This window comes from Corvus cornix, chromosome 5, assembly GCF_000738735.6.
Source record: "Corvus cornix cornix isolate S_Up_H32 chromosome 5, ASM73873v5, whole genome shotgun sequence".
Lineage (NCBI taxonomy): Eukaryota > Metazoa > Chordata > Aves > Passeriformes > Corvidae > Corvus > Corvus cornix.
This window is the reverse complement of record NC_046335.1, coordinates 32,384,133-32,406,559: the sequence shown is the minus strand read 5'-3', so window position 1 is coordinate 32,406,559 and position 22,427 is coordinate 32,384,133. Positions and strand designations below refer to the sequence as shown.

The 22,427-nt window shown below is 37.6% G+C and overlaps 1 long non-coding RNA gene across 2 annotated transcripts in view; it reads left to right on the top strand.

The window, feature by feature from the left end:
• The window catches only part of LOC109143893, a 34,637-nt gene extending 12,585 nt beyond the window's left edge, over nt 1–22,052 (top strand). Inside the window, exons 1-3 of one of the 2 annotated variants that reach the window (XR_002044316.2) lie at nt 4,066–4,144; nt 14,184–14,378; nt 19,592–22,052. This is a non-coding gene — a long non-coding RNA (uncharacterized LOC109143893). Of the gene's footprint in view, nt 1–4,065; nt 4,145–14,183; nt 14,379–19,591 lie in introns of those variants that run through there. The other variant, XR_002044327.2, reaches the window with a different exon arrangement.
• The last annotated feature ends 375 nt before the right edge of the window (nt 22,053–22,427 follow it).

Here is a 22,427-nt window from a genome sequence, read left to right as displayed (position 1 = left end):
TTTCAAAAGGAGACAGAACAATGATCCTGAATACGCAAGTAACAGGTTGAAGGTGCCTAGATAAAAAAGTGTGGTCACATTGCATGTGAATGAAGTCCACTAATGAAAATTAGTGCAGCATTCTTAAAACAATACTAAAACTAGTCTCTGAAGGGTGAATAATTATCTTTGGAAATATGGATGATTTTAAAGAGGAAATGGATTTCAAGAGCAATTCTGAAAAAAATTATTACTTATTAACAATAGGGAGAATAAATAATAGATAAACAACATGAAATTGTCTAAGACACATTACAGTAAATGTATGTTTTCTGTTTTTCTGAGTGGGAAATTGCCTAATGGAGCTGCAGGTATGAGGTATCTTGAGCGTGGAACTTCTTTATTGTCACATAAATTCTCAGAAGTAAGCTACAGAAGTCAGGTCTGAGTAATGTTTTCCCCACAAGTTTTGTTGCACAACTGTCTCAGTGAGAAATTATTGATTTACTGACAAACTGGGAGAGTATTTAAGTGAGTCAGTCTCAATTTTTAAGCAATCTTTTAGTGTAATGATTTAAATCTTACAATAGAAACTAAACTGAAGCTAGCTGAGGCTAGGAAACGAATGCCATTAATTAGTGATGTGTCCCATGAATGGTCTTCATGGGATAACTTGACTTAAAGGGTGACTGAATATGAAATAGATATACAATATATTCTTTAGAAAAGTTGGTTTTAGTGCACAGACCATGTCCATACCATGCTCTCAAAGGTTCATGCTACATGGATTTCTGAAATTCAGAATGAGATTAATGACACAGATATCATTTACTTAGAATTCTGTAAGGCCTTTAACATTCTCACACACAAAATCCTTTTCTCCAAACAGGAGAGATATGGATTTGAGGGACGGGCTATTCAGTAGATAAGGAATTGGCTGGATGAATGCAGGCAGAGAGTTGTGGTCAATGGCTCCATGTCCATATGGAGGCTAGTGACAAGTGGTGTCCCTCAGGGGTCTGTATCGGGACAAGTGCTCTTTAATATCTCCATTAATGACATAGTGGGATTGAGTGCACCCTCATCAGGTTTGCAGATGACACAAAGCTGAGTGGTGCAGTTGCCACACCTGAAGGATGGGATGGCATCGGGACAAGCTCGAGAAATGAGCCCACAAGAACCTCAAGAGGTTCAACAAGGTCAAGTTCAAGAGCACAGTGCCAGATATGAGTACAGACTGGGAGCAAACCCATTGAGAGAAGTCTTGCAGAGAAGGACTTGGGAATTCTCATGGATGAGAGGCTGGATATGTGCTGGCAATGTGCCCAGAAAGCCAGTCGTATCCTGGGCTGCATCCAGAGCAGCATGGGCAGCAGGGAGAGGGAGGGGATTCTGCCCCTCTGCTCTGCTCTGGTGAGACCCCACCTGCAGTGCTGCATCCAGCTCTGGGGTCCCAGCACAGGAAGGACACGGACCTGCTGGAGTGAGTCCAGGGCAGGACCACAAAGAAGATCAGATGACTGAATCACCTCCCTTGTGGAGACAGGCTGAGAAAAACCTGGAGAAGAGAAGGCTCTGGGAGACATCATTGTGGCCTTCCAGTACTTAAAGGGGCCTTATAAAAAAGAGTGAGAGTGACTTTTTACATGGGCAGACAGTGATAGGATGAAGGGGAATGGTTTTAAAGTGAGAGATTCTGATTAGATATTAGGATGAAATTCTTTGCTGTGTGGGTGGTGAGGCACTGGAACAGTGGATGTCACAACTGTGGAAGTTTTCAAGCCTAGGTTGGATTGGTCCCTGATGATTCTGATCTAGTAAGTGGCATTCCTGGCCATGGTGTGGACGGGTGGGAACAAGATGATCTTTATGGTCCCTTCCAACCCAAACTATTCTATGATTCTATGATGACCTGAGTATTTGTGCTGTTTTATGAAGAAAATGCTGATAGAGAATGCACACTCTTGGGTAACTCTAAATACCAAAGAATACTTTTCCTATTGGTAAAGAAGTCCTTGATATCATATAATTTACAAAGTACTGAAGGAATTCAGGTAAAGCAGAGGCCTGTGATGGTGCCTGACTTGCTCATCCCTGAAGAAAACAGAACCGTTTGATTCTGAGCCAGGTAAATATCCAGGCTCTTCTGAGTGATTTGCATTGAGGCCTTATGCACAAGTGCTTCAAAAATGTTAGCAGACTTGTTGGCAGCTAAGAAGCTGTGCAGCATAGTAAACTGGATTTGCCATTCTTCAATTCACTGTCTTTCTTGTATTATATAACTAGTGAATGAGAAGAGTAAATTGTAGGGGGAAGGACCATTTCATACACAGAGGAGGGAGATGAAGGCAGGGAGATGTGGTCTGATGAGATGTTCTTTTCAGCTCTAAAGGTAGTGGAAAATGTCTGTTATAATACCTATCCTTCTAGATGGAAGAATAATATAAACAAGTCTGTTAAATAGTGCTGTTAATAGTCCCAGCTGTATGATAGAACTCAGCCTTTCAAATGTTGAGAATGAAGAGGCTTGAACAGTGCAGAGTTTGAAGACGATTATTGGCAGGATCACCACCATAAAAATAAGACTTCTTTTTCATGTCTCCTGGCATGCATGTGGCTCAGGCAATTCAATAAGCCCTAATTTCTGACAGAAGTTGAAACACACAAATATATACACATATACAGGATTTTATATAAGAATACTTATGTCTTAGGAGGGACACTGCAAATTCCCCTTAATCATGTGAAAAAATAAGCAGCTCCCTTTTGATGGTTCTACAGCTCTAGTAACAAAGAAACTTAAATTATTGTCTTATGGTGTCACAGTGCACAGGTATATAAAATATATTTAGGTAAATAATTACTGGATGAATGGTCTTCATGGGATAACTTGACTTAAAGGGTGACTGAATATGAAATAGATATACAATATATTCTTTAGAAAAGTTGGTTTTAGTGCACAGACCATGACCACACCATGCTCTCAAAGGTTCATGCTACATGGATTTCTGAAATTCAGAATGAGATTAAAGAGCTCGGTCTGCACAACATGGGTGAAGTTTTCATAAAGGATTTTTCTGCTAATTGTTTCAAGACTAGGAAAATCTAGCGTAATACAACGTGATAGCAATGCAATACAGAGATTGCTGATTAACAGATAGAAAGCATACCAGCTTCGCAACATCCTCTCTGCCTTGCACACTTCACTTCCAAAGTTTGCTGGAGCATGTAATGGTTTCTATATTATACTCAGCTAGAAATTCCACAGCTCTGACAGTGCCAGATACACTATAAATTGAATTAAATATATCCTTTAGCAGAATTTATTGCTGCCATTCTGTGAATTGCTGCAAGTTTCAAACATCTGGACCTGTCATATCATATTATCTCAGAACAATAACCATAAGCTGAGAGACTGATCTGTTTATGAGAATGGTATCTGTGCAGGGCCACAAAATCATAAACAAGAACATTCATATTTCCCTACTTATCCCCTTACTCTAGAGCAATTTACACTGTACCATTTTGTGCCTTCATCTTAGATCTTGAGTGGAGATTGATTTAAGAGAAAGGAATGCTTTGTTTATTGCTGAACATCTATTAAACATAGGCCTGGACAATTCTTGAGCAGAGCAGGAAAAGTTAGAAGTCCTCTACTAAGGTTTCATTTACTGCTTTGTGTTATATAAGCCTTTTAATAGGCATTCAAACAGATGAACATTGATCTCTAATGCAATTTATGTTTCATGGTCTTATAGCTGTTTTTTGGCAAATGCTGTGTGAGTAAAACATCCCTTTACTTAATTATCTGTATGTGGGTATTTTTTTTTCATTTTTATAGATTTTGATAAATACCTAAATTACTAAAAAGAATGCCAACATTCTTTTTACAAATTATTGTTGTTATGGTAATAACCTACTGAGGAGTCCTTTGGACACATGGGAACCTTATATAACCCCAAACCTGGAACATGCTGTGTGAGTGTAATGCTGGGTTGTGTCCACAGCCCACCTACAGCTGCTATTGGCCTCCTTCCCTACCAATGGCAGGTCTGGGGAGAGCTAAGAGTAAGTTTATCCGTACAGCATAACTTCACTGCTGGCTAAGGGGCAAACAGGAGCCTGGGGAGGCACTCAAGCACCATATGGGAATGCATTTTGAAAGGTAAGTGGGAGCTGTGTAAGCCTTGGCCAAAGTTTTCAGAGGTGCTGAATGCGTGTGCTGACACAGATGTGCAGAGCGTCTCTTTCTCTGCCTGTACTTGTGTCTGATCAGACAAGCACCATGTTGGGCTGTTGTGGGCCAAGGCTGCCTACCTGTTCTGACAGGATACACCAGGTCAAATGTGGTGTAAAACTAATGCACCTACCTGGCTTCTGGTCTGAACTGACTTATGTTTGTCCAGGAACACATGCAGGGTCATAAACGTACTTGTTTACACCCATGCAGGTACAGATTATGTCATATGAATTTTAGTGACTGTAAATTTTCAAATTATTTACACATCTTTGAAAATTTCACTCCTAATAGCCTTTATAAAATTTGAGTTTTGCGCTTTCAGCCAGGAAGGCTAGTGTACATTAAAGAACACACAGCGTCACACAGATGTGACACTGCCTCTGAGGAAGTTTTTAGCTTAAAAGCATTTGCTTATACTTCATACTAAACTAGCTAGAAACATTTCTGTAACTGAAATGTTGCATAAAAGTTTACTTTTAGAATATAAAAGTGAAGAAAAGGTATATTTGTACAAGAATATTTAGGTATCATTAGCATTGCTTACTCTTTATTGAATAATTAAAAATGACACTTCTGAGGAGTTAACTCACAAGTGATTACTGAAGCATGTGTATTTGTACTGTATGGAGTCTGTATTTTTATATAGTACCTTTCAGATAATATGACCTTTTCTTTTTCTTAGTGCTTATGATTTCTTCACATTTCAGCATCACTCTAAGGAAGCAGATGAGTTAATTTAATTAATTTCATTTTCTAAAACTAGTGATTGAAAACCTTTTGAGGAATAAGAATTAAAGATACAGTCAAGTTATTCTTAGTTGGCCTCCATGTTCAGATCAAATAAAATCTCAATGAAAATGGTTTGAAATTATGACAAACCTTCACCTCAGGTTTTTCTTGAACCTTATCCAGCCCCAATTGTAATCTCACATGCAACTCATCTGACAATTCATCTTTTCTTCCTTCTAGAGATGATCTCTGCACAGAATATACCAGTAGCCCAAAATCACTAGCTCCCAATGGCTGATGTCTTCTGTGTTCATGGATTGTGGCACTGGGATGAACATTTCCTGCAATCCCCTTAAAGGCTTTACCTTAAAATTCTGCACCTTGGCAAAAGGAATGAGTGTGCTCTGTGCTTCCAAACTTGTAGACTGTATTCATGTCACACTTCAGCCTACTAGTGCTGATATAGACAAAAGTTTCTTTATATCTGTCTAATGGGAAATTTTACAGTTTTTCCCTTGAAGGCCATTTCCTTACCTGAGCTTCAAGTGCAAAAATAGAAACATGAAATAATATTATGGGTTGCCAGTCTCAAAGAAAAAAAAACACTTATAAGTTTTATTTTGTGTGTACGATTCAGCACAGTCTTAAAAAGGCATGAAAATAAGATTCAGGTTGTTTTGAACTTGGTGGCCAGGTTTTGTTGAAAGACCGAATCTCTTCAGCCTGAATTCTGCATTGAGAACAAAGCATAATCTGCTATTGTGTTCCTCAGTGTTGCAGTGTTACAAGCTTGAGTGAGTCAACCTTCCCTTGTTCATATGATGAATGATCAGATTAAGATATTTCCTGATTTATGAACTAGGGCTGGTCCTCGTACAGGTCAAATGGAAGATCACTCACTGAAAAAACCCATTCTGTTACAAGAGGGCATTGCACCTTTTGCTTGAAGGGTCCACCCATCTTGTGTTTACTACAGCGGACACTTGTCTTGAATTATGAGAGAGAATGCAGTATTTTGTTGTTTTGTTTTTGTTTTGGTTTTTTTATTATTATTTTATTTTGTTGTTTTGGTTTTGGTTTGTTTTTTTTTTTTTGTTTGGTTTGGTTCGATTTGGTTTTTTATTAGGACATGTAAGTGAGACCCTCAGACTGTTTTTTGTAGTGGAATTTAAACTGACACACTGTCTTTCTGATGTGTTTAGATGAAGACCAGTGAGATGTGCTAGAAACTGCAGCTGAATACTACCCACTGCAATGATTCTTATATTAGAAAGGATTCCACCGCTGTTTTTCTGTTTTATTTCATTTTAAATATCAACAGCTGTTGTCTGTTGAATGCTACAGAGCAAGCTCACCTATGAGGCCAATTTATTAAATTCCTGGGAACAGCAATGAGCAGCAATAATTTGTATATTCTTTTTGTGTCTACAAGAAAGCACAGAAGGGTAAAAAGCAAGAAATATATTTTACCAAATGAGTATCTCTGCTCTGTAAAAAAAGTTTCTGTTTTTCTGTGGACAAAACAGTTTAATTCAAAATATTTTCATTTAATAAAATAATCCATCCCTGGATTGAATTTACTCAAATAGTACACTAATGCAGGATGAACAGCTGATGTTAGACTGCTGGCAAACAACACAGTCATAAGAAATTCTTTTTCTTATGCATGTGTAGTTGCAAGGCTCCCTACCATCATTTCTGTGTGTTTTTGGGAGGGAGAGAGGCTTTGGCAGGTTTTTCTTCATGCCTTGGCAGTGGTAAAATTTCTAGCAGAGCCATTAAAAAATATAGTTTTAGCGGTAAACTGCTAGACACTGTAACATGGTCCAACTTACTCCTAAATTTTTGCTATTTTTTCAGGAAATATTTTTACACAGACCACTTTTAGAAATCTGCTATATTGTGTCACATTTAAAGGCAGTTTTCAAAAATTCTGTTAAGAGTTTCATGCTATCTTTATAGCAAAAATCAGATTTAATTATTTGTTTCATTACTTATATAGCTGATACTACTTTGACAGCTGCTGCCACAAAAAACTAATTTGGCTTAAAAAGAACACAGCAGTAACATCAGTACATTTTACAGAGTTCTGCTGCAGCTTCTTTGGGATGAAACACAAAGCCTCCCAAATGGCTGCAAATGAAAACAAAACTATGTGTGCTGATTTATGTTGCATTTTGACGGTCAATAAAACTGGAATCTAGCAAGGGGCACATGAGAGCAAGTTCCATAAGAGACATCTGCCACTGATAAGTGGTGTTGCCAGTGCTGCAGAACTCAACATCAGAATTTGACAGTAAAATGTCCTTACTGGTGTTTACATGTTTAATTAGCTGCTGATAGGTACCATGAGAACACAAGAATGTATTTAGGCTTATGTTGGTGAAAAGCATATGGTCACATGGTCAGTCCAGCAGAAAATATTTATAGCCTTCAAAGTTACGTCACACCTGCAGCAAGTGAGCGGACAGTGGAAGGCTGATCTCTCTGGGAGCTCCAGCTGCAAAACACCACAGACCTCGGCCTGGATGTGTATCATGGAGTCACCTGAGGTTAGTCCATTAGGTTCAATTTGTGCCAGTCCAGATTAACACCTTGATATCCGTTGCAAAAAATATAATTATTTCCCTTTGGTTAGGAATGAAGACAATGCGTGGTTCACCTCTTGTGCCTGTTTCCTGTCTTCACATGGCAAAATACACTCTTTAAGGGACATGGTTCTTGATGGTCTCACCAGAAAGGTCAAATATAGGTTAAGATCTCAAGTCTGAATTACTTTTTCAAATTTCTTTTGGAAATGAGGCCTTTGCAACTCAATGGAAACATGGGGAAAGAGAAGCTGGAGGAACTTAATGTTCCTACATATGATACTTGGTCTGCATCAGGTGTGCTATAGCTGTGAAGGGTTTAGGTAGGCTCTGTATGCCACACTGTGAGACATTAAAAAGTGGGGAGGACAGAGGTTTCCTATTTCTCTTACCACTAGTAAATTTGATGTCACAGTCATATGGTGGCAAGGGGTGGGAGGAAGCAACTAAAATACAAATTTCTTGCAATTTGCCAGTCCACAGCAGGATCTCTGGCTGCACTCTTACGGATTAAAACAAGGCGGAAAACATTTTCATGCTTCATTTCTGAGTTTGCAGTATTTTAAACTGTAAATAGGATAATGAGAAGTGAAGACCTTCAGACAAGGGAACAGGCTCTTTTCATCACTGAAACGGAACTGTGGGTGTTCTCTTGGCAAGCACAGGAGTAAATGTACATCAGGAACACAAATTTAATGTCAGGAACATTAAATCTATAAAGAGAGGGATTTTTAAGTGGTAAATATTTATAACAATACTTTGACTGAATAAGATTCTAATTAAAGTTTCATGGGAAATGTGGCAATTTTTGGTGCATATTTTAAAAGAACTTTTTGTTTTAAGAAGTGGAAGAGTGTAAATTAATCTGAGAATCTATAATTGGAAAATAGAAAGTGAGACAAATATTACTTTCTAATGTTTCTCTAATTTGAATGGTGACAGCATTGCACACAATTTTTTTTTAACATAAGAGCTTGTCTGTCTATATGACAGGAGAGATAAGTAATAGATATTATGCTGTAATAGCTGTATACAAAGAACATTCAGAGCTCAGTTGTTTTTTTCTTACAATAATTATAAATTCCCCTTTTAAAGTAATGGCTGCAATCAATTTTTTCCTCAGACTTGGAGGACTTCAAAATATTGAAATACAAAAGAGTGAGATTAATAAAAGGTAATCCTTTGAAAGAAAAAATATGGAGTGTATAACACAAACTGTGTGAGGAGGCCTTTTAACTGCAGACATAATTTTGGACAGTGTTTCTGTAACCCATAGTTTGCAATTGGCTAAAATGTCCCTCATCACAACAAATCCAGAAGGCACATGCACAGAGTGTAACGTGACCCTGTGCAACGAACCAGGGGCCACGAGTGGGCCTGTGCTCCCTGAGTCCTTGCCATGACACTCTTCAAACATTGGTATTGTTGGCTCTTTTCTTGCCATCAGCTAAGCTTCAGAAGAGCTGAAACTGGGCTGTAGCAGATTCTTGTATGCCCAAGAATCTTTGCCTGGCCCAGAGGAATGATGCAAGAGAGAATTTGGGTGCATGAGACCCTCAGACAAGTTCAGGCTGCAACCAAGTGTGAGAACATGTTTGCCCGCTGGGCAAGTTGGTATCTGAGAAAGGTTTCAGACTCCCACTCCATTAGGAATTTAGACCTGGAGTTTACAGCCTGTGGCTCATGAACTGTTTTTGACTTAAAGCCTACAGAACGCAATGAAAAAAGGAAAAAGGCAGCCTCCTGCTGCTAAGCTTATACTTGCTCCACAAAGCTGTTGTCAGCCTGGGAAGATTTGCAGGGCTCTAAAAAGAAAACCATGAGGAAAAAGCCCCTGATTTGTGAGCCCTACTTTTCAGCGGAGATTGAAATATAAATAGTGCAGTTAGTCACAAGAAGATAGTTGAACTACATTCAGGGAGTTGTGAGAATGATGATTTAAGTACCTGGGAGGAAAGATCCTTTAGGTGAAACATATTAAATTCAATAGGAACAAGTTTAGGCCCAAAACTGGAGAAGATTAAAGAAACTATGAGTATTCTAATACAAATCCTGTGAAATAATATATTTATCTATTAATCAAAGAAATGTGAAGATTTTTGGAAAAGATAATTTTAAATTAACAAAAGCCTTAAATACCCCAAACCTAATCAAATGGGAGGAAAAATATAGTTGTTTTTTATTGCGAATGACCAATGTTAAATATGCAATGCACCCTGGTTTTACATACACTACAGCATGTTTTTTTTCAGATGAAAACAGATTTTTGCTCTATTATGGTACATATATTTAGCAGTAATTTTGGGAGATTTATGAGGAATCATAATGAACATAATTAAAATAATCCAATTATCCTGGATGTGCAATTTTGCCAGTTCTGATCTGTGTTTCATTCTCTGATGCATCAGCATTTGAATACAAAAGGTTAAATTAGACCCCACAAGATTATTTATATGTGTATTTGCCAAAGCAAAAAATAGAGCTTTCTAAAGTGCTTTGAAGTGCATTATGTCATTTAAACCTTCATAATGTGCATAATAAATGTGCATATTACAGATGAGTCAATCACCATATTTTTCCAGAGATAAAAAGAGCGGTCAGGGGAAAATTGGGGCACAGACTATACAAAAGTTTAATGTTCCTCAAAATCTGAAGAACTTTTGTATTACTCATGAGGTGTCTTTAGTTTGCAGTTGGCCTCTTTTTTTTTTTTTTGTCAGAAGTGGCAAATATGCTTACTGATAAAATCAAATCTATCTCAATTCTCAACAGTCTGTATTCAAGAACTCCATAAGAAATTTGTGAAGACTTTCTTTCATAGAACACTCAATAATGAACTTCACATGAATCTTTTGTACTAACTTTAGTCTTAATTACTTTCCAGTTGGGATTTACTGGTGCATTAAATTTCTCTATATTGAAGGAAAAAAGACTAAAATCTGTGGCCCATATCCTATAACTGAAAAAGCAATGATGGATTTTTTAATACTTGTAGATTTGAAGAATTTTTCTTTTTTCACTTATACAATTAAATACCTTAGATAATTTCTCATTATTCTGGAGTACAGCAAATTTTCTGTTTAAAATACTACCTAAAAAATACAAGGAAGTTGCTGGCTAATTACAGGAGGAAGTGAAAATTATTTGTCTAGTTCAAAATGCTGTAACTGCGATTTCCATGGGCACAGATTATTATGAAATAGAAACCAGCAAAAAAATACATAAATATAAAGCAATTTTCCATCAAGTACTCCAGGAGATTGGTACTCCAGGCATGTTCTCAGCACTGGTGATGTCGCACCTGGAGTACTGTGCCCAGTTCTGGGCTCCCCAGTCCAAGAGAGATACAGACATCCTGTACAGAGCCCAACCAAAAATCAAAGATATGGGACAGGAATAACTCCTCCATGAGCAAGTGCTGTGAGGGTTGGAACTGTTCAGCCTGGAGATGAGAAGGCTCAGGGGAACCTTATCAATGTATTTAAGTATCTGATGAGAGGGTGCAAAGGGGACAGAGACAGGCTCTCTTCAGTGGTGCCCAGAGACAAGACAGGAGGCAATGGGCACACACTGAACACAGGAGGAGCCATCCAAACATCAGGAAACACCTTTTCACTGTGAGACACTCACGCTCTCTGGAAAAGTTTGCCCAGACAGGTTGTCAAGTCTTCCTCTTTGGAGAGAGTCAAAAGCCAGCCCTGGACAGGTCACACTAGGAGGCCTTGCTTGAGGAGGGCGTTGGACCAGCTGACCTCCAAAGGTCTCTTCTAACCTTAACCATTCTATGAATTGTTGAAAAAAATCAAGCTTACACAATTTTTCAATTTTTCTTGTGTAGTTTCAGAGAGCTGGGCTGTTTATTTTGGTTTTGGTTTTGGTGGGGGTTTTAAAATTGGTTTTGGGTGTTTTTTTGTTTGTTTGTTTGTTTTTTGTTAGATGAGTGGATACAGTTCTCACCTTTCTACATCCTAGTATGCAATCTGCCCATGAGTGTGTTGAACTTAAATCAGGAAGATGAAATCTTTGTAAAGGGATGGGCACACCAGGTTTTCTTCTATTGTACTTTCTTAAAGCTGTCTTAAGCCTCCTCTTGGAGAAAACAAAAAGTTTCAAGATCCCAGCAAAAACTATATACGAGAAACACAGGGACAAAAAAGACAGAAGACTCTAGAATTACAAATAGAAACTAAGGCTGTGGATGCCTTTCAGAAGTGGAGGGCTAAAGGGCTAAATACAGGGCTAAAGGAGAGAGGCAAATTTGGTAAGTATACATGTACTGATCTACCAATCTATTCTATGTTAATTTGCTCAGATTAAATTTAATACTGCTTTTTTCTTCTTGTGTGTGTGCAATTGAACATCGCTGGTCTCTTTTACTTAATTTCGTCTGGTTTTTGTTGGGTTTTTTAAATTATTTGTGTAGATTGTAAAGTCAGACATTAATATAAAGACTAGAAGCAGAATAGGTCAGAATAGGTGTACGTCAGGAGATCGATCTGTTCTTATAAAATATATTGTATTATGCTATTTTTACTCTTAAGATAACAGTATCTATAACAATTAGGAATGTTTTTTAATTATTTGTTATTTGGAAAGGATGAAAAATGAGCATTTTTTACAGAGTTTAATGAATCACATTATACATTTTCCACCATGTCACAGTAAATGCATGGTCCTACTGGGGTCTTTTATTAGCAGACTGTAGAACATATTTTAAAACTTTATCATTATAACTACTATTTAAAAAATATTAGTTATATTACATAAGTGGTTACTAGTTTTACTACATGAGTGGTTAATAGTTATATTACATGAATGGATTCCCATAGGTTATATCACCACAATGCTGTTACTACAACGAGGTTTTCCATATGCTTCCTTTCTCCCTATTCTCAGTAGTTGTGTGCACTAGCTTTCTTTCTCTGAGGGGAAAAATATGATTTTTAAATTATTTTTATTGTTCACACGTTTGTGTTAGACCAAAGGCAAGTGGAAAGAAAGTCTGCACTGAAGAGGTTGCTATTTTTATATATACCTCTGACCCAAGTTTTTATTCAATTTCCTGTTGTGCTAAATACTGAAACAGACACAGAACATAACTTATTTTACTCTTTAAGCTTATATGTAGGTACATTTTTTTCCTGCACACACAGAACACAGTGGCATTTTTCTGACCAATTCCTAATAAATGGAACTGAAAGCAGGTCAATAATTTGTCATTTTATTCATTTTGCTGTAATGTCCCCTCTTCATCATGAGGGTGCTGTAGCCATGAAGCTTCGCTTGCATTCTGATAATTGTCCCTTAAAGTCAGGAGGTCATGAAATCACACCTAGCAAACTTGCACAACCACAGCATCTTAAAGGATGCACAGTGGTATAAATAGATAAGCCAATGTATGTAGTGTATAAATACCAACAGTGCTGTGGTATAAATACCACTGCTGCATGAACCAGTACTAGTTGGTAGCAATGTACAGAGTGCCACAGGACATTTAGAGGTGTATAGAGATGGCATGAAGTTTTCCAGCAGCCAGTGAACAAGGAGACATTCCAGTGGCTTGTGGATGTAACTCATTTTTTGACAGACTTACTAAGAGTTGTGATTATCATTCTATTTAGGGTAGTGCATGTTGTTCACATGAAAAAATTCAAATATTCAGCAGTGTTCTCAATTATTGACAAAGGTGTCATTTTAGAGTGGATAGAGGTTTCCCCAGAGAAAAATGCAGAATTTTTTTCCTTGGGTAGATTCAGGAAATTTTTGTTCCCACGAAATATATTTAATCCCCATTTTCAAAACCCACTATTTCAAATCTGGGCGGTACTACTATGACATTTGGCAGGAGTAGAAACTAATGACCCCTTGAGATCCATTCTGACCTACTGTTTCACAATTCTTTTATATGTCTATTACTCTTTTGATTGAATCGGATGCTGAGTTTTTGAAGCTCCTTTGGATAGATTCCACTTAAGGAATCAGTGTCAGGATACCAGCTTTAGGCCAGCTTGAAAAATCCTGTTGAGACAAGAAGCTTATGTTTTAGTGGCCTTGCCTTGTGTACATTTCACATACTTTCCATATAATCCCATATTTTGGTAAATTCTGTCTCAGATGAAATATTTACTATATGACTCAGAAAAAATGTTTGAGAAGAGTTTCATCTTGCAACAGTAGCTCACACTGCCTTAAAATATCTTGTGTTGTGGGGCCTTGAATTTTTTCTGGTTTTAATTTTCTTCTGTAATTGTTAATATGTAATTTATCTATCAGAAATTTCATGGAACTGGTTTATTTGTGTTTCTTTGAAATGACGAAGAAGGGTTACGTAAATTTTATCAGTTTATTTTTATATTTCCCTTTTTGCTCTAGGGTGGTGGCTTGAAAACATTTGAACATGTAATCCCTTGAGATCAAGCTCTCTATTATCAGTCAATATTTTTTTAAGTAGAAGTGTCTGTTCTGAGAGAAATAGGTTGCAGTTAATTGATATTCTCAGTTACAGAGGAAATTATTGAATACTGGCTCGTGATAGCTACCTCAGGTGAGAGTAGAATCTGCTCTGCCTAAAATTAATTAATTCTTGTGTGTGGTTCAGCACTGCAATAGCCATGCTCTTTTTTTTCATTTAAATCCTCTGCACATAGGATTTCATAAGGCTACCAGGAGCAGGCATCAGAAGGATCTCCACAGTACCCTAATTTGACAGTGCAATCCATGAGTCCTTGAAGCTGCACATTCCTGCAGTTCTGTGATGTGCTGGAAGCACAGATCGTGATGTTCCACGGAAATACCACTGTGTTGCTGGAAGCACATGAAAATGCACAGTGATTACATAAAAGGTACCACATCATTCCTGTTAATTGATTACTTTTATTTATTCCTCTTTCTCGACTGATAAAATTCATGGTGATATTTCTGAATGTAAAGCATATCCTATAAGGAGATTTATTTAAAGGGTGACTGTTTCACTAGCATTTTAGTTGATTCAAAAATTATGTAGTATATTAAGATATGAGTGCCAGTAAAATTCCTCATTCAACTTCAATCACATGACATACCATGTGCATAAAATACTACACTAGATTCTAAACTTGACATGTAAGAGAACTTCAACACTCAAATATTTGCATACTTAGATGAGATAATTAGTGTTTTCATGTCACTTTGCTGAAGTCTGATAATGAACATCAAAAAGTTGCTACATAAGCAGCAGAACTAGTAATTTGTTTGTGTCATCTGTTTCCTTAATGCAGATGGAAAGCTCTTCAATAATGCTTTCATAAGATCTGTTCTCTCTATTACTGGCCTACTTCTGTAAAGTTTGTAGATATGTAATGTCTTTACAATGTCTTTACCTCCTGTTAGTTTTGTTAGAAATCAGCTTGGAGAAGGTATTAGGACAGTGTGATGAATTTAGTCTTGGTTTCTCAGGAAATTATACTAAATTACTGTGCTTTTTTACCATTTTAATATAGTGCACAAGCAGCACTCTATGAACAGATGTTGCTTCTTCTTTAGCTAAAATCAGTACATTGTACTATTAAAAATACATAGGTAAGATATATGACATAACAATATTGAAGTGTTTTCCACTCTGGAAGTGATCTTTTTGTTTGCTGAAGTGCTTTATAAATTCATGTTACCTCTTATCTGCGTTGTCCAGCTGCCAGTTTGCCACTAATTTACCAGAACAGCAGCATCTCTATTGTTTTGCTCTGAGAATGGAGATGAAGAAATCATGAGTCTGCCTTCCAAAATTTCAAGGAAAAGATAGTACGTTGGCTAAACTTCTTCCTTGCAGCTTTTCTAGTAGGAGTTATGAGGGTTTTATTGAGTAAACAGCAGCAAGGCAGATTGCATTACAGTGTTGAACACATGTTCTTTCATTAAGAGAAGAAAGGCTGAGAAGGACTAACACTAAGAAAGGCTGAGGCACTCGCATGTCTTGACATTTCCATGTTTTATAGAAAACTTCTGGCACCTTATGCTGTACATTATATGGAAAGAAGAAGAATATAGGTTGGGAAACAATTTTTGCTAGGCATATTTCAGTAATGTTAGTAAAATATGAATTAGAGTTAGTACAGGGTAAAGACTAAATTGAGAGTTTTTCAAAGATCTCCGATTTAAAGTAAGATTGAATGCAACATTAAATAATTAAGAAGTTTTGTTCAAGGAAGTATCCATTAATCCAAATAAAAAGACTTGAACTTGAGTAAGTGCAATTTTCAGAACTAACTAAAAAGACTGATTAAGAAAAGAATCTAAAAAGATTCATTAAGATTTCAGAAAATTTCACAGTAATATCCTTTCCTTGTGGCCTTCTCAATACAAGTTAGAGATGCTAGAGGTAGATAAGTGGCTTAAAGTATTTTAACAGTAAACAACAAGTCAGTTTGGAAATTATTTTATCTAAACTAGGTACCCATTCAACTTTAGACAAAACTATGCCTGATAGCTCGAGTCACGGCTGATATAGTGAGATATAATCCTAATTTGCTTCCCTTCAGATAAAACTCCAGATCAGATTGTAAAGTTCAAGGCATTTTCTGTTACCACCCCAATTTTATTCATTGCCTGGAGGTTTTAATACTTTTATTTGTAGATATTAAATACAAGTTGAATCTGAATGTTATTTTATTAAGTGGAGAGACATTATTTTAAATGAGTCATAGATGAAAACTGTATATCAGGAGTCCAAGTACTAATTAAAAAGAATATGCCAGATTCAGTGGCATAAAAATACCATCATGATGAACAATTATTATAGGATAAGATCCTTTTTTGGCAGAAGATACATTCCTTGGATTTTCGTGTCATTGCCTAAAGCAGTAAGAGCTGCCATGGTTAGTGACTGGCAATTTAATCCCAAATTTCAGGAGGCTTGCCAGACAGAAATTTTAAAACTTCAGGATTCAGAGACTTTGTGTTACATGTGCTTGTAAATTAAAACAGTTGGAGTCTTTTACCAAGTCTTACTTGTAGAAAGTTCAGGAAAAGGCAAGATCATTTGTTTGCCCTATAAGTTAGGATGGTAAAACTATAATTTTGAAAAGAAAATCCTTTAATGAATATTTATCATCATTCTCCCCCCCCCCCACCCCTGACCCCAAAATTGCTTCAACATTCCTGAGCACCAAACATCTCCCTTATTTTAGGAGATGATCATATTTTAATGTGAAAACAACTCGAGGAAGAGAGAACAGTACATTCTAGGAAGTGTGTCAAATTCAGTTCCAGTCAACAATTTAAACTGTGACAGTCTTATACTGCAGTTCTTAAAACAGGTGCTTCTTAGTGCAAGTTATTTCCTGTTAGACTATGGAGTGGGATTTCTCAATAATTTTCTGCATAGTTGTGAGTTGCATCATTGAATTAGCCTGCCATGTTTTACTAAAGGCTTTTTAGTGATGCCTAGCTCCTAATTCTGGAGCCATCAAATATTTGAATTACTATAGATATGCCAGATTTTTTTTAAGGATGAAGTTCTTTTTCCATTTAATGGCAAATCTTACCTTCATGAGATAAAAACCACAGTGTCTCTACCAACAGTAGTAAAGGTCATTACAGGCTATTGGGTTAAATAGAGGATGAAAAGTGCAGTCCAAGACCAAATATTTTGCAGTTGAATATTGTTCAATAAGTATCTGAGTGTCTACTATTTAGACTGTTTTACTATGTAGAGAGCATCCATTTTTCAGATTATAACTAGTGCAGTCAGTAATCCAGATGGTGATTTAAATTCTCACTTAACCTCATGGATTCTGGCATTCCCACCTTTCCATCTCAGGCATTTGAAAATACTTGTATGCTCTTAAAAAAATTCTCATTCTGATGAGGACATAAAAGTTACAGTGTTATTTCCTTTGAGATTAAGTGAAAGCACAAATGGTGACCTCAGCCTGCTAAGATCTAGGATGTTGTGGGAGTTAAGGCAGCTCACCTGAACTAATAAAAAACTTAGGTTTTGCACCTTTCCTAGGATCAATTTTGATAACAGCACTGATGGGTTGCCATTTAGACAGCACATCTGTAGGTAGCTTAACTCTGGGAGCTCAGCAGTAGTGATAGAGTGAAGGACATTTCTACCATGAACAAGCAGTCTGACATTAAGACAAGAAAGCTCTCTTTTCTGTAAGGACCTCAGGGTCTCACCAGTGCACATGAGCTGGCAGTGTGCTTTACAGCAGAGTACTCACAGGAGGGGAAATAGGAGAGCAAGGGAAGTGATTTATTTCAGGATTTAATTTTCTCACTTTTTCTGTCAGAGAAAGGAGGTACCCTAGCATCATATAGTATAAGGATAGGTTACTGATTTGATCTCACATCTATTTGAGATACAAGCTGTCCAAAAATATGTGGGACTTCTTAAATTATTATATCATGAATGTTAACTTCTTCAGAGGATGCAGATAAAATCCAGTGTTGCAGAGTGTACAAATCCAGTCTCTAATAATTTTGTCAATGGAAAATCCCAAAGGTTGCTACTTCTATACAGATTACAAGAATCAACAGTTTTTCCTTTTGAATTGATGGCAAAACTGCCTGAAAATTTTCAAGTGACTCAAACCCAAGTAAATGAGTCTTGAAATCAGTTGGGCCGTGGCACGCTGTGATACATTTATCAAAGAATGTACAGATTTCACATTCTCCCCATAATTCGTTCTAACAGCCATCTACTCTAACTTGTTTAAACCACCTCAAAATTTCCAATCAGATAATGTGGCAAACTACTAAGGAACAAAAATGAAGTAAAAAGATGTGATTAACATTTAGCACCTGAGATAATTTGAGAGTGAAAACAAAAGCTATCTTTGGGCTAAAGATGAGTTATCCAACACTGACAGATGCATTTTTTCAAAAATTAAATGTGATCGCATTTTGACACATTCATATGTCTTCTACTGTAATAATGGACAGAAAGGTTTGAGGTTCGTGGGCATTATACTCCTTCCACAAAGAGATGTAGCGATGGTAGTGCTTAAAAAACTCCAGTGCTGAAGTCTCTTTATCTTTAGGGAGAGCTTTCCTTTATTTGAAGAAAAACAACCCCAAAAACTTACAAAGGACCTCAGGCCTCACTTATGCTCTTCAGTGGAGATGAAATGACAACCTACTACCTGTCCCTCTGTCTGGGGACAGATTAATACTGCCATTAGCAGTTTGCCATAGACAATGGTCTGCCAAAGTCTTAAGAATGAGAGCTTTTTTGTTCTGTGAAGAGCCTGGTTTTCCTAACAGAAAGAGAGATTATTGACATTCCATGCTAAAAATCTCTGTTTGACAGAAGTTGTATGCTACAATCAGTACTTTGAATTGGGACAAAGAACTTTAAAGTCTTGGCCAGTTAATGAAATTTGAATTATCTGCTTTGAATATGCATTTGAATGTGATATGTTCTAAGGTTTCATGTCCTCTTGGCATTTGCTCACAGCTAGTCAGATCTCTTGTTTTTTTCTTTTCTGAAATTCTTTTTGAATTTGTTCATGGTTATACTGTGTTGAAATTGACGCCTCTTTCAGTTGGGAATGCAAAAGCAGAAGGAATGCCTTGTATCTTTTCTGAAGAAACAAGTAAGAATTTCACAACTTGGCCCAGAGATTGGTCTGCATCCTGGGGACTTACGGCAAAAAAAAAAGCTTAAATGTCATGGGAAGCTTTTCCTCATTATTTGAATCTCTTTTTTTAACCAGAAATATGTATGTCCTAACATCTGTAGCATAAAATTTTCTGTTGTTGTTTTTTTTTTTAAACTTCCTGTATGGTTTGCATGTATTCGTAGGAAATTTCAAAGGCTTTTTTTAGTGTCAGTTACTCTAGCATACATTTTATAAAATAATTTTCCATCACTGAAATTTACAAAAAAATTTTACGTGTTACAACTATAATCAGGGTGAAATAAAGATGTACCATTTTGTTTTCCATAACTAACTATTACTCTATATCATATAAAAAAACCAAACCCAGGAGAAAGAAACATTCTGATTATGAAGCTTCAGTGATTTAGTCTGCAAATGTCTTAAAAATTCTGTTTTCTGGGATGTGGTTACAGGTGCTGGAGGAGCTGACATTTGTCTGGGTCTGATTTCTGCAAAGGAAGCCTTTTGCTTGCAGAGGCAGGACTGCCAGGTCTCAAAGGCAATGCTGCCACTAATAAAACCAAAAGTGTGCAAAAATATTCTGCCTATGAGAGAGAAACCCAAGAAATGGGAGCAACTGTAGAGAAAATGGCTACCAGCTACAAAAGATGAAAGACACTTCAACCAACCTGTGCCAGAAAATAAGAAAGAAACTTGCTATTAGACACAGGATGGGCAGATCAGAAGGAAATGCATGATTCCAGCATAGACTTTAGATATGTCTTACAAATTTTGGTCAGTTCTAATTGTTATTTAAGAGTAGATATTTTCCACCTACTCGTTTCTTTTCCATTTTTTTTCAAATTGACCTTTATCCAGTTTTCTCCAACTCAACACTCCCATTTTAGGCGGGTCTGAAGATCAAAGGTTTTGTCTTTAAAGAGAGACAATTCTTGCTATGCTGGTGAAGTCCCAGTCATTTCTCAGTCTTGTCAATAGTTTTGCAATACACCGATAAAATTAGCTAATCAATGGAAAGCACATATAGTGGATGTGCTTCATAAAGTCTGTGGGATTAGACATAACCAGGCAGTTCTGTCCAGTAGTATCTAAGGTGATGCAATACACTCACTGAAGAGGAATCAAGTGTGGTTGAGCAAGTTCTGAGTGAATCAAAAGAATCTTTCCTTGATTTGGCCAGAAGAAAATCTGATTGAACAAACACAGCTGGATTTTAGATTCATGGCTGTACCTCCCCAACATCCCCATACATAGAGAAAAAAAGAGGTGATAATTGGCATGGCTGGCAATATTGTGGGATGGCTTCCGAAGGATCAGCTAATCAGCTACTCATTGAGGTTATCTGTCCACTGATCTCCTGCTGACAGGCAGTAAAAATCATGGCTGCCAAATACTTTTAAAGCGCAGATTTCTCTCAGGATGCCAAGCCTGCAAGGCCTGTTATTTTGATGTAGTTTGCCTGGATGTAGAAGGCCTGATTTGGAAATCATTTCTCTTTGACAGATGTTGTTTTTGCCTTTGGCTTCATAGGAAAGTGAAGCAAGTAATAAACATAATAAAGTCACAGAACTTAGAGGTAAGCTTTCAAAGTAGTCCAAGAAAAATATTGTTTATATAAAATAATTCTTAACCGAAACCAGGACTGGCTCTGGACAAATACATAATTATAAACCATGGCATTCTCTTCTGACTGAACACCATATGATTTTATATTTACTTCCCATACATTTTGGGAAAGACAACATGCCGGTTTTTGAACAGTGACTATTTTAAATCCAACACAGTTTTTAAGGTATATTTGATGGTCACTTCTGACTAGAAGTAGCTCCTGCTTCTGGAGTATTTGAGAAACAGAGGTAGGCTACAGACGTTGCAATGTTTTCTAAAATCTTGGGAGTGTCTTTGAGCATTTCTATCACAGCTTTGTTTTACAGGTTTGAGACTTCTAAATCCTCTCTCTGTGTGCCATGTTGTACTGGGTTTTTATGGCCAGGTTTTGGTAGTGGTGGGGATTACAAGGGTGGCTTCTGTGAGAAGCTGACAGAAGCTTCCTCCATGTCCAGTAGAGCAGATGCCAGCTGGCTCCAAGATGGACACACCAGTGCCCAAGGCTGAGCCCATCAGGGACAGTGGTAGTGCCTCCAGGATAACACAGTTAAGAGAGGGAAAAAAATTACTGCACAATAGCAATTGTGGGTAGAGAACAGAGGGGTGTGAACATGTGAGACAAGCAGCTCCACAGACACCAAGGTAGAGCAGAAGCGCAGGAGGTGCTGCAGGCACCAGAGCTGAAATTCTCCTCCAGCCCATGGTGCAAACCAGGATGAAGCAGCTGTGCCCCTGCAGTCCATGGAGGACCACAGGGGAGCAGAGATCCACCTGCAACCTGTGGAGGAGACCGAGGCCGTAGCAGGTGGAAGCCTGAAGGAGGCTCTGATCCCGTGGGAAGCGCACACTGGAGTTGTGAACCTGTGGAGAGAGGAGTCCACATGGGAACAGGTTTGCTGGCAGGACTGGAAATTCCATAGGGGCCCCACACTGGAACAGCCTGTCCTTGAAGGGCTGACTCCTGAGGAGAGAGACCCACACTGAAGCAGTTCATGAAGAACTGCAGCCTATGGAAGAACTCATGTTAGAGAAATTTGGGGAGGACTGTCTCCTCTGGGAAGGACCCTGCTCTGGAGCATAGAAGTGTGTGAGGAGTACCCCCTAAAGAATAAGGAGCATTAGAGACAGTGTCTGATGAACTGACCACAGCCCCATCCCCTATCCCCCCATACTGCTGGAGAGGAAGGAGGTAGAGAAGACTGGGATTGAAGCTGAGCCCAGGAAAAAGGAATGGGCATGGAAGATTTTATTTTATTTCTCATTACTCTGATTTGATTGGCAATAAATGAAGTTTCCTGTGTTGAATCTGTTTTGCTCCTCATGGTATTTGGTGAGTGATCTTTCCCTGTCCTTGTCTCAACCCAGAGGCCTTTTGTTGTATTTTCTCTCCCCTGTCCAGCTGAGGAGGAGAGTGATAGACCACTTTGTTGGACACCTGGCATCTGGCCAGGGTCTAACCACCACAAATATCTAGGAACTTGATTGTTAGGTATTTTTCTGTTTGGAGTGCCAGGATTAGAATTTAATGTAAACTCTGCAGATTACAAAGGTTGGCTCATTTTATTTGCTACATTTGAGCAGCCTAATGTCATGGGGTTTGGTTGGTTTTTCTTTGTAATTTTCTTTTGCTCCTTTATACTTAATCTGACCTAATTTTTAAAACTCTCTTGCACAAGCCAA